Source organism: Stegostoma tigrinum, chromosome 23 (assembly GCF_030684315.1).
Source record: "Stegostoma tigrinum isolate sSteTig4 chromosome 23, sSteTig4.hap1, whole genome shotgun sequence".
Taxonomy (NCBI): domain Eukaryota; kingdom Metazoa; phylum Chordata; class Chondrichthyes; order Orectolobiformes; family Stegostomatidae; genus Stegostoma; species Stegostoma tigrinum.
In genome coordinates, this window is record NC_081376.1 from 15,187,333 (window position 1) to 15,196,204 (window position 8,872).

The window sequence follows — 8,872 nt, forward strand, 5'->3', positions numbered from 1 at the left end:
TTTGATACTGCAAAAGGCAGTGGAGTCTGGGTCACTGAGTATATTCATGGAAGAGATTGATGACTGTTTAAGTGTTAAAGGTATCAAGGCGTATGGAGAGAAAGCAGAAACATTGTGATACGGCCTAGGATAACCCATAATAAAATTGAATGATGGGACAGACTCAAAGGGCTAAATGCCCTACTCCTGATCCTAATTTCTATCTTTATCTCTGTGACTGTCCTGTCACAGGTTGATCTTGAAGATCTGGGATATTCTGTTCATTTAGCTTCTGGTTTCTTGTTGTGAAATGAAGGCATTCCTGCTTCTTTGGAACTTGCAGTTTGGTTTTCACACAAGGCATCATTCTAGCCTCATAATCATAGTGCCCCCATATTCCGAGCCTCTGAGCTACATCTATGCTCCTCCTTTTCCAGTGGGTCATGAGCCTTGTACTTGTGTCTGACAGTGCAGGCTTGGTCTGCCCTGCGGCATGTTTCTGATTGCCTTTTCTTTGTGATTGCCTACAGTCCTACATCATGACATTCGACCTGAGTGCGTGGAATGGGAAGTGTGTCGGGTTGGGAACTACAGTCCATGGAAAGCACCAGGGACAAATTTGTTCTGTGACAATATAGAGTGACGTGTTAGTGGGGTTAAATGGAAATCTTTCTTTCTTCAGAGGTATTTTATAGCATGTATCCTTTTCTCAGCTTCACCATTAGCTTGAAGGTAACTTGGAATAATTGTAATGTAGATCAATCCAAGTGAGACTGCAAAAGCTTGGAACTACTCATTTGTGAATTGTGGTCAGGGACAATTGCATTTAAGATTTCATATGAGGAATATAGAAAAAAAAAATAATCTCTTTCATGAAGTGATAATGGTTTCCAAGCTGGATTAATTGAGCTTCTGGACCTCAATCCATTAGCAGTAAGGGGCTATCAGAATGAGAAACACTGTTTCCTTAAATTAAAATAGATCATTGCCAAAGAGTTCCATAGCCAGTTTGGAAAGGAATAGGTCAGAAGGGGGTATTTTCTGCTCCTGGCTCTGAGTAGAACAGGTGGCACAGTTGGACACTTTGTTCTGAAGAGAAGGCCATGTACAGATGTCAGCATCCTGGCCTGACAATTGAAAATACCCAGATATTCCTAGAGGTGGTCTTAATAGATCACCAACCTCTCATCATTGACAAAATGATCATTTATTGTATTGATGTAATGGTACTGTTCAAACTATTGCTATTCGATAGAGTCCCTGGGAGCAGACATTGGCTATCCATCAAGGCAGAACATGCAAATCTGTACTCATTCTTCAACATGCAACTGAGCCTCTGGAAATTCCTGCAAACTTTTCATTATGATTGAACAAGGCCACGAAGGCTTTGACTTCTTAAACGCATTTGCTGTCTGTGTTGCCTGGCTGATTGATGTCTCTCTTTGACAATGTGTTTCTGGTGTTCCAGTTGTACATTATCTGTAGCCGTGTCATACCAGATCAGCCATAAGCAAAAGCTTTGCATTCTGGGCGGCATCTTTGCCATCCCCTGTGTAATCAACATGACTACCAATGGTTTGTGGTCAGTTTTGATTGTAACTGTTAGTTCTAAGACATAGTGAGGGTTTTTCTTTCACGGCCAAGTCAATGTGAGTTCATTGTTCCATATGAGTGAGTGCCTTGAATTGTCGTAGAGAGTCTGTCTGATATCATCGTGCTGTATCTGGAATATGACTGGTCCCAGACCTGAGAAGGATGCATCCACTGCTATAATTGTCAGAAGTTCTGAATCATAACAGGCAAAGTCTTCCGAAAATATGACTGTATCTTTGATTTGGTCAAATGATTGCTATTGATGCTCAGTAGCAATCACATCTAATTTTGTTTCAATGCTTTTAATATGAAGTAGGATAAGAATTTTCCTTACCGGCTGACTATTCTCATAAAGAGCTGGAGTTCCATAATATTCCTGGGTGCCAGAATTTCCAGATGACTTTTGTCTTCTGTTGTTCTGTTGTGATCCTGTTTCCAGAATATTGTGGCTCAAACATTTTATAGGTGGCTCCAAGAATTCAAATTCATCATTCAACGTAAACTCAGCATCTTGTACCTTCCTGAAAACTCTCTATATCCTTTCATCATGTTGTGCTTCGGTGTATCCACGAAGGAAAACTCATCCATCCGCCATATGATGCCTTCCATACTTTCTAAAATGTTGGACCTTCTCCAATGGAAAATTACCGATGTGGATGGGACTGCAAAGGCAAACAGCTAAAACAATAATGACCAGGAGGTATTATGAAGGTGGTTCACAGTTTCCACTCCTCATCTAGCGGAAATTGGCAGAATCACTGTTCACATCCAGGTTGATAAGACTGCGCTGTTTATGAGTTCCGATAGACTCCTACATCCAGATACTATTGGATATACCCGTCGCTTGAATATGTTAAGATAATGCAAATTCTAATGGGTCCATCTGGTTTTGTAACTGACACCATAGCAGAGCACCACATGAACAGTTGTGCCATCTGTATAATAGCCTTCTGATGGAGCATCTTTGAAGAGGCTATGGGACTTCCTAGCTGTGATCGAGCAGAGAGATTTGGCGTCTGCTTCCAGTATGATCCAGTGCAATATGTTCATTTCTCAGGATTTTGGAGAGTTTTGGAACTTGTTGTTGAAATTCATTTGGAGGTTCCCAATTATTGATTGCTTCTACTTTAAGGAAGAGATAAACAGCTACGTACACTTTCCTAGCTTATCAATGAATGGGGCTGATTGTCAATACCATGCAGAGTTTCAATGTGTGTTGTCTTTGTGTCTTAATGTTGCTGAGGGTGACCTTAAACTTTGAGGCTGGTTCCCTCTGGGAAATGAGACAGATGAGCCCTGCCGCATCTTCACCATCCCCCCAGACCTCCCACTGACTGAGGACGAACGGTCAGTCCTTAGTAAGGGGCTCACCTTTGTCCCCCTACAACCACGCATCAACGAATACCAGTCACGGTTGGACATAGAGCAGTTTTTCCGCCGTCTTCGCCTCCATGCCTACTTCTTCAACCGGGAACCTAACCCTCCTTCCACTGACCCCTTCACCCGCTTCCAACACAAGTCCTCCTCCTGGACACCACCCCCAGGCCTCCTACCCTCCCTCGACCTCTTCATCTCCAACTGCCGTCGAGACATGAACCGCCTCAACCTCTCCACCCCTCTCACCCACTCCAAACTCTCCCCCGCAGAACGGGCAGCCCTCCGCTCCCTCCGCTCCAACCCCAACCTCACCATCAAACCCGCAGACAAGGGTGGCGCAGTGGTAGTATGGCGCACTGACCTCTACATCGCTGAGGCCAGATGCCAACTCTCCGACGCCACCTCCTACCGCCCCCTCGATCATGACCCCACACCCGAGCACCAAACCATCATCTCCAACACCATTCACGACCTCATCACCTCAGGGGACCTCCCACCCACAGCCTCCAACCTTATTGTTCCCCAACCCCGCACGGCCCGTTTCTATCTCCTTCCCAAAATCCACAAACCTGCCTGCCCTGGTCGACCCATCGTCTCAGCCTGCTCCTGCCCCACCGAACTCATCTCCACCTATCTGGACTCCATTTTCTCCCCTTTGGTCCAGGAACTCCCCACCTACGTCCGTGACACCACCCACGCCCTCCACCTCCTCCAGGACTTCCAATTCCCTGGCCCCCAACACCTCATATTCACCATGGACGTCCAGTCCCTGTACACCTGCATTCCGCATGGAGATGGCCTCAAGGCCCTCCGCTTCTTCCTGTCCCGCAGGCCCGATCAGTCCCCCTCCACCGACACTCATCCGCCTAGCTGAACTCGTCCTCACACTCAACAACTTCTCTTTTGACTCCTCCCACTTCCTACAGACTAACGGGGTGGCCATGGGCACCCGCATGGGCCCCAGCTATGCCTGCCTCTTTGTAGGTTACGTGGAACAGTCCCTCTTCCGCACCTACACAGGCCCCAAACCCCACCTCTTCCTCTGGTACATTGATGACTGTATCGGCGCCGCCTCTTGCTCCCCAGAGGAGCTCGAACAGTTCATCCACTTCACCAACACCTTCCACCCCAACCTTCAGTTCACCTGGGCCATCTCCAGCACATCCCTCACCTTCCTGGACCTCTCAGTCTCCATCTCAGGCAACCAGCTTGTAACTGATGTCCATTTCAAGCCCACCGACTCCCACAGCTACCTAGAATACACCTCCTCCCACCCACCCTCCTGCAAAAATTCCATCCCCTATTCCCAATTCCTCCGCCTCCGCCGCATCTGCTCCCACGATAAGACATTCCACTCCCGCACATCCCAGATGTCCAAGTTCTTCAAGGACCGCAAGTTTCCCCCCACAGTGATCGAGAACGCCCTTGACCGCGTCTCCCGTATTTCCCGCAACACATCCCTCACACCCCGCCCCCGCCACAACCGCCCTAAGAGAATCCCCCTCGTTCTCACACACCACCCTACCAACCTCCGGATACAACGCATCATCCTCCGACACTTCCGCCATTTACAATCCGACCCCACCACCCAAGACATTTTTCCATCCCCACCCCTGTCTGCTTTCCGGAGAGACCACTCTCTCTGTGACTCCCATGTTCACTCCACACTGCCCTCCAGCCCCACCACACCCGGCACCTTCCCCTGCAACCGCAGGAAATGCTACACTTGCCTCCACACCTCCTCCCTCACCCCTATCCCAGGCCCCAAGATGATATTCCACATTAAGCAGAGGTTCACCTGCACATCTGCCAATGTGGTATACTGCATCCACTGTACCCGGTGCGGCTTCCTCTACATTGGGGAAACCAAGCGGAGGCTTGGGGACCGCTTTGCAGATCACCTCCGCTCAGTTCGCAACAAGCTACTGCACCTCCCAGTCGCAAACCATTTCCACTCCCCCTCCCATTCTCTAGATGACATGTCCATCATGGGCCTCCTGCACTGCCACAATGATGCCACCCGAAGGTTGCAGGAACAGCAACTCATATTCCGCCTGGGAACCCTGCAGCCATATGGTATCAATGTGGACTTCACCAGTTTCAAAATCTCCCCTTCCCCTACTGCATCCCTAAACCAGCCCAGTTCGTCCCCTCCCCCCACTGCACCACACAACCAGCCCAGCTCTTCCCCCCCACCCACTGCATCCCAAAACCAGTCCAACCTGTCTCTGCCTCCCTAACCGGTTCTTCCTCTCACCCATCCCTTCCTCCCACCCCAAGCCGCACCCCCATCCACCTACTAACCTCATCCCACCTCCTTGATCTGTCCGTCTTCCCTGGACTGACCTATCCCCTCCCTACCTCCCCACCTATACTCTCTCCACCTATCTTCTTTACTCTCCATCTTCGGTCCGCCTCCCCCTCTCTCCCTATTTATCCCAGTTCCCTCTCCCCATCCCCCTCTCTGATGAAGGGTCTAGGCCCGAAACATCAGCTTTTGTGCTCCTGAGATGCTGCTTGGCCTGCTGTGTTCATCCAGCCTCACATTTTATTATCTTTAAATACTGCCCGGTAATCATTTGTCAGTTAAGTCATTTAAAGTCATTGACCAAACAATGATTCCAACCCCAGTGTCTAGATGTGTGAGATGCATTCCTTTATTTGCCATAATTTTCTGGGATTTCTCTCAAAGAGATAGTTTCTTTAATAGGACTGCCATTAAAGGTTGTTACTTTGAGTTTTTTGAATATGGGACTTTGTTCAGCAATTTATTGTTGTATAGGAACCATTATCTTTACAGCCTGGCTTTTTGAAGTGTGGGCAAGGTTTTTCTTTTCCTGCCTGTGAACTTTCTTTGTGTCATTAGGGGATGTCTATGTATTAACCCCTAGAATGGTCTAGCAACAGTGTTGGTATCCCTCTGCTCCCTGTAACTACTGGGCTTCTCTTCAGGTTTATCCACCTCTTCTGCAGTGATATTCCTAAGCTTGCATTGTCCTTCCACTGCATAATGTCTCTTATCGATGGCCACCAGTTCTCTGTATGATCATCTTTTGCTAACATGTAGTGTGATTAGGTTTGGGTTGTTGATAGAAGGAAATCCGCACCCATGGAAATGAATATCCATATTTCACAAGTATAAATGGGAGATGGTAAGAGACATTGCAATGGAACTCTGCTCACTTAGGTACCATTCCATGTGCTCTGATGCCATCATAACATAGCTCTTTACAACATGCCCAGTATCTAACATTAGAGCAAAGATAGAATTAACTCTGAATATCAAATATAAAACATGATTCACTGATTGAAACTAAATTCTGAAATTAAAGGAACATATTTATAAAAGAGGAAAAGAATCTTCCCTTGGATCCGATGGTTTGGGGCTTTGCCAAAGGTTCATTGGAAAAGATGTAACTAAGGAGGGTAGCAGACCAAGGTTGAACTAGTGGAGTTGAGTAAATATTTGCACGATTGTGTTTGATGAGCTGGCAGTGTTTATGTGAGGAAATTCAATTATCAGATCATAGGTTTCTAAAAATATTTTTTTTAAAATCAACCTGTTTAGACATAGCTCTGGGGAAGATATGACTTGAATACATTGCATACAGCACTACTTGGGTGGCTCAGAAAACATCTTAATTTGTCCCACTTCCCTATTGTTTCCTCATAGTCCACTTTCATGCTTCTCCTTCAAGTCCTTTATCCAATTTCCTTTCGAAAGTTATCATCGAATAGGCTTTCATCATCCTTTCCATAGCAATTCAATATGTGAAGAAAACTCTGCTTATCTCCTTAAAGATTATTTTGCTAATTGTGCTACAATTTGCATCCTCATGTTACTGACGTTTCTCCCGTTAGAAACACTTGCTCCTTACTCAAACCAAACTGCTCATGATTTTGCTGGTGATGCAATGGATGGTTCTTCAGATGTGAAGATCATGGGAAGGCTTGTCACTGTGGCAACTGGTGCGATCTTTAGTGAATGAGGAAGCAAATTGTTGATCTGCAAGATTTTGGGCAGTTGGGGCTTATTTAGGAACTCCTACTGCACCTTGCTTCAAGGTCTAAGTTGTTGTTTTCAGCTGAGTTTGTCGGTGATATCCTATTGCCACATCCATTAGTCAGTGTCAGACAAAGAGAACCCACTTTCCATTTGGTCTTTGATGCTTTTACAAGACATCTCTTGACTTTTCTTACCAGGGCATAACTCATCATGAAGTACTGCTTTTGTATCATGAGCCCTCCGTCTTTGACACATGCCGTGACCAGCACAATTGGTATTACATGAAAATGCTGTGCTGGGCAGTTTGGAACTTTGAGATCTTCATTTTTGGTGATGTAGTCCTGCCAGCTGATATTCACAACGGGTCAAACACAACATTGACGTAAATTTTGTTGTAGTTGCACTGTTTCCTGTGTAGGACTCATGATTCTGACCTATGCAAGAGGGTAGTTATAGCATCCAATCGGAATACTTGACTTTTAATAAAGATGTATTTTGAATGATTTTGCCAGACATACATTTTAAGACATCCATTGTCGATTGTTGGTAAAAGCTCATCTGTTTCACTAATGTCCTTCAGGGAAGGAAACCTCCACCCTTACCTGGTCTAGCCTATATGTAACTCCAGACCCACAGCAATGTGGTTGGCTCTGAACTGCACTTTGGGCAAATAGGGATGGTCAATAAACACTGCCTAGCCAGCGACACCCTCATCCCTTGGATGAATAAAGAACCATTGAAAAAATTAAGACAGTCAAAGCAGCTGTCGACCATAAATTGTTTGACAGTGGCATCATTTGAGAGAAGATTACTCAGATAGATAAACTATTCTCCAGCACTGACATCGTTGTTGATGTAGATCTGGGGTAGATTTTAATTTTATCATGACCAGGGTTGCTGCATGCACTCTGTTCACTTCAGATTAGTGATAGGCCAAAAGGCATTTGCTGCTTCAGAGAAAGTCTTGACAATAAATTGCATTCCCCATTCAGTGCATACCAAAAAGGCAAAATTGTCAGCAGGTAGAAGGTGCACAATGAGCTCCTCTGTAGTTTTGGCATGTACCAGTTGTTGTCACAGACTGACGAGACTGCTGTCTGTTTGAAGAATATACATTTTTCCTTTTCAAAGCCTTACCTTTGCATCTTCGGGCATCATAGTGAAGAAAATAAAGAGAAGAATATTTGGTGTCAGAACACACCTTTGCTTAAAACTGTTGCACATCTATCAAATCTCAAATCTCCACTGAAACTTTGGTACTCAGGGAAGAACAATTCCAACTTCTCTAGTCTCTCCGCACAAACGAGGTGACTCATTCCAAGTACCACATAGTTAGGGAATGCGCAGGAGACTATCTTCCTAAAATATGGTGACCAAAAATGGCCAAAATACACCTCCAAGACTAACCAATGAGTAATAAAATGTTGTGATCCCAGCTGGTAGCATTACTGGGTAAAGCTGAAACCTGGCGTGATAGATTTTTAAAATTCTAGTTAACATGGCAGTCCTTCACTGAAGCACAGTCACATGAGGCTGCAGTTTCTTTAACAAATCAACAAAAGTTTACTTCACAAACGACAATAACAAGAAAAAGCTCAACAAGCTATCTACATATAAACCAGTTCAAAAGACATTAAACACACACAAATTAAGTGCTAAGTGCGTACAAGAAAATTTTCTTATTCAGTATGTGGATGTACCTGCTCGAGAAGGAGCAAAATTTGATCTCCTCTTGGGAAATAAGGCAGGGCAAGTGACTGAGGTGTCAGGGATGGCAGGGGTGGGGGGGGGGGGACCCATTTGGGCTCAGTGATCATAATTGTATTAGTTTTTAAATTGTTATGGATAAGGATAGACCTGATCTAAAAGTAAAATTTTAAATTGGAGTAAGGCCAATTTTGATGATAATCGGCAAGA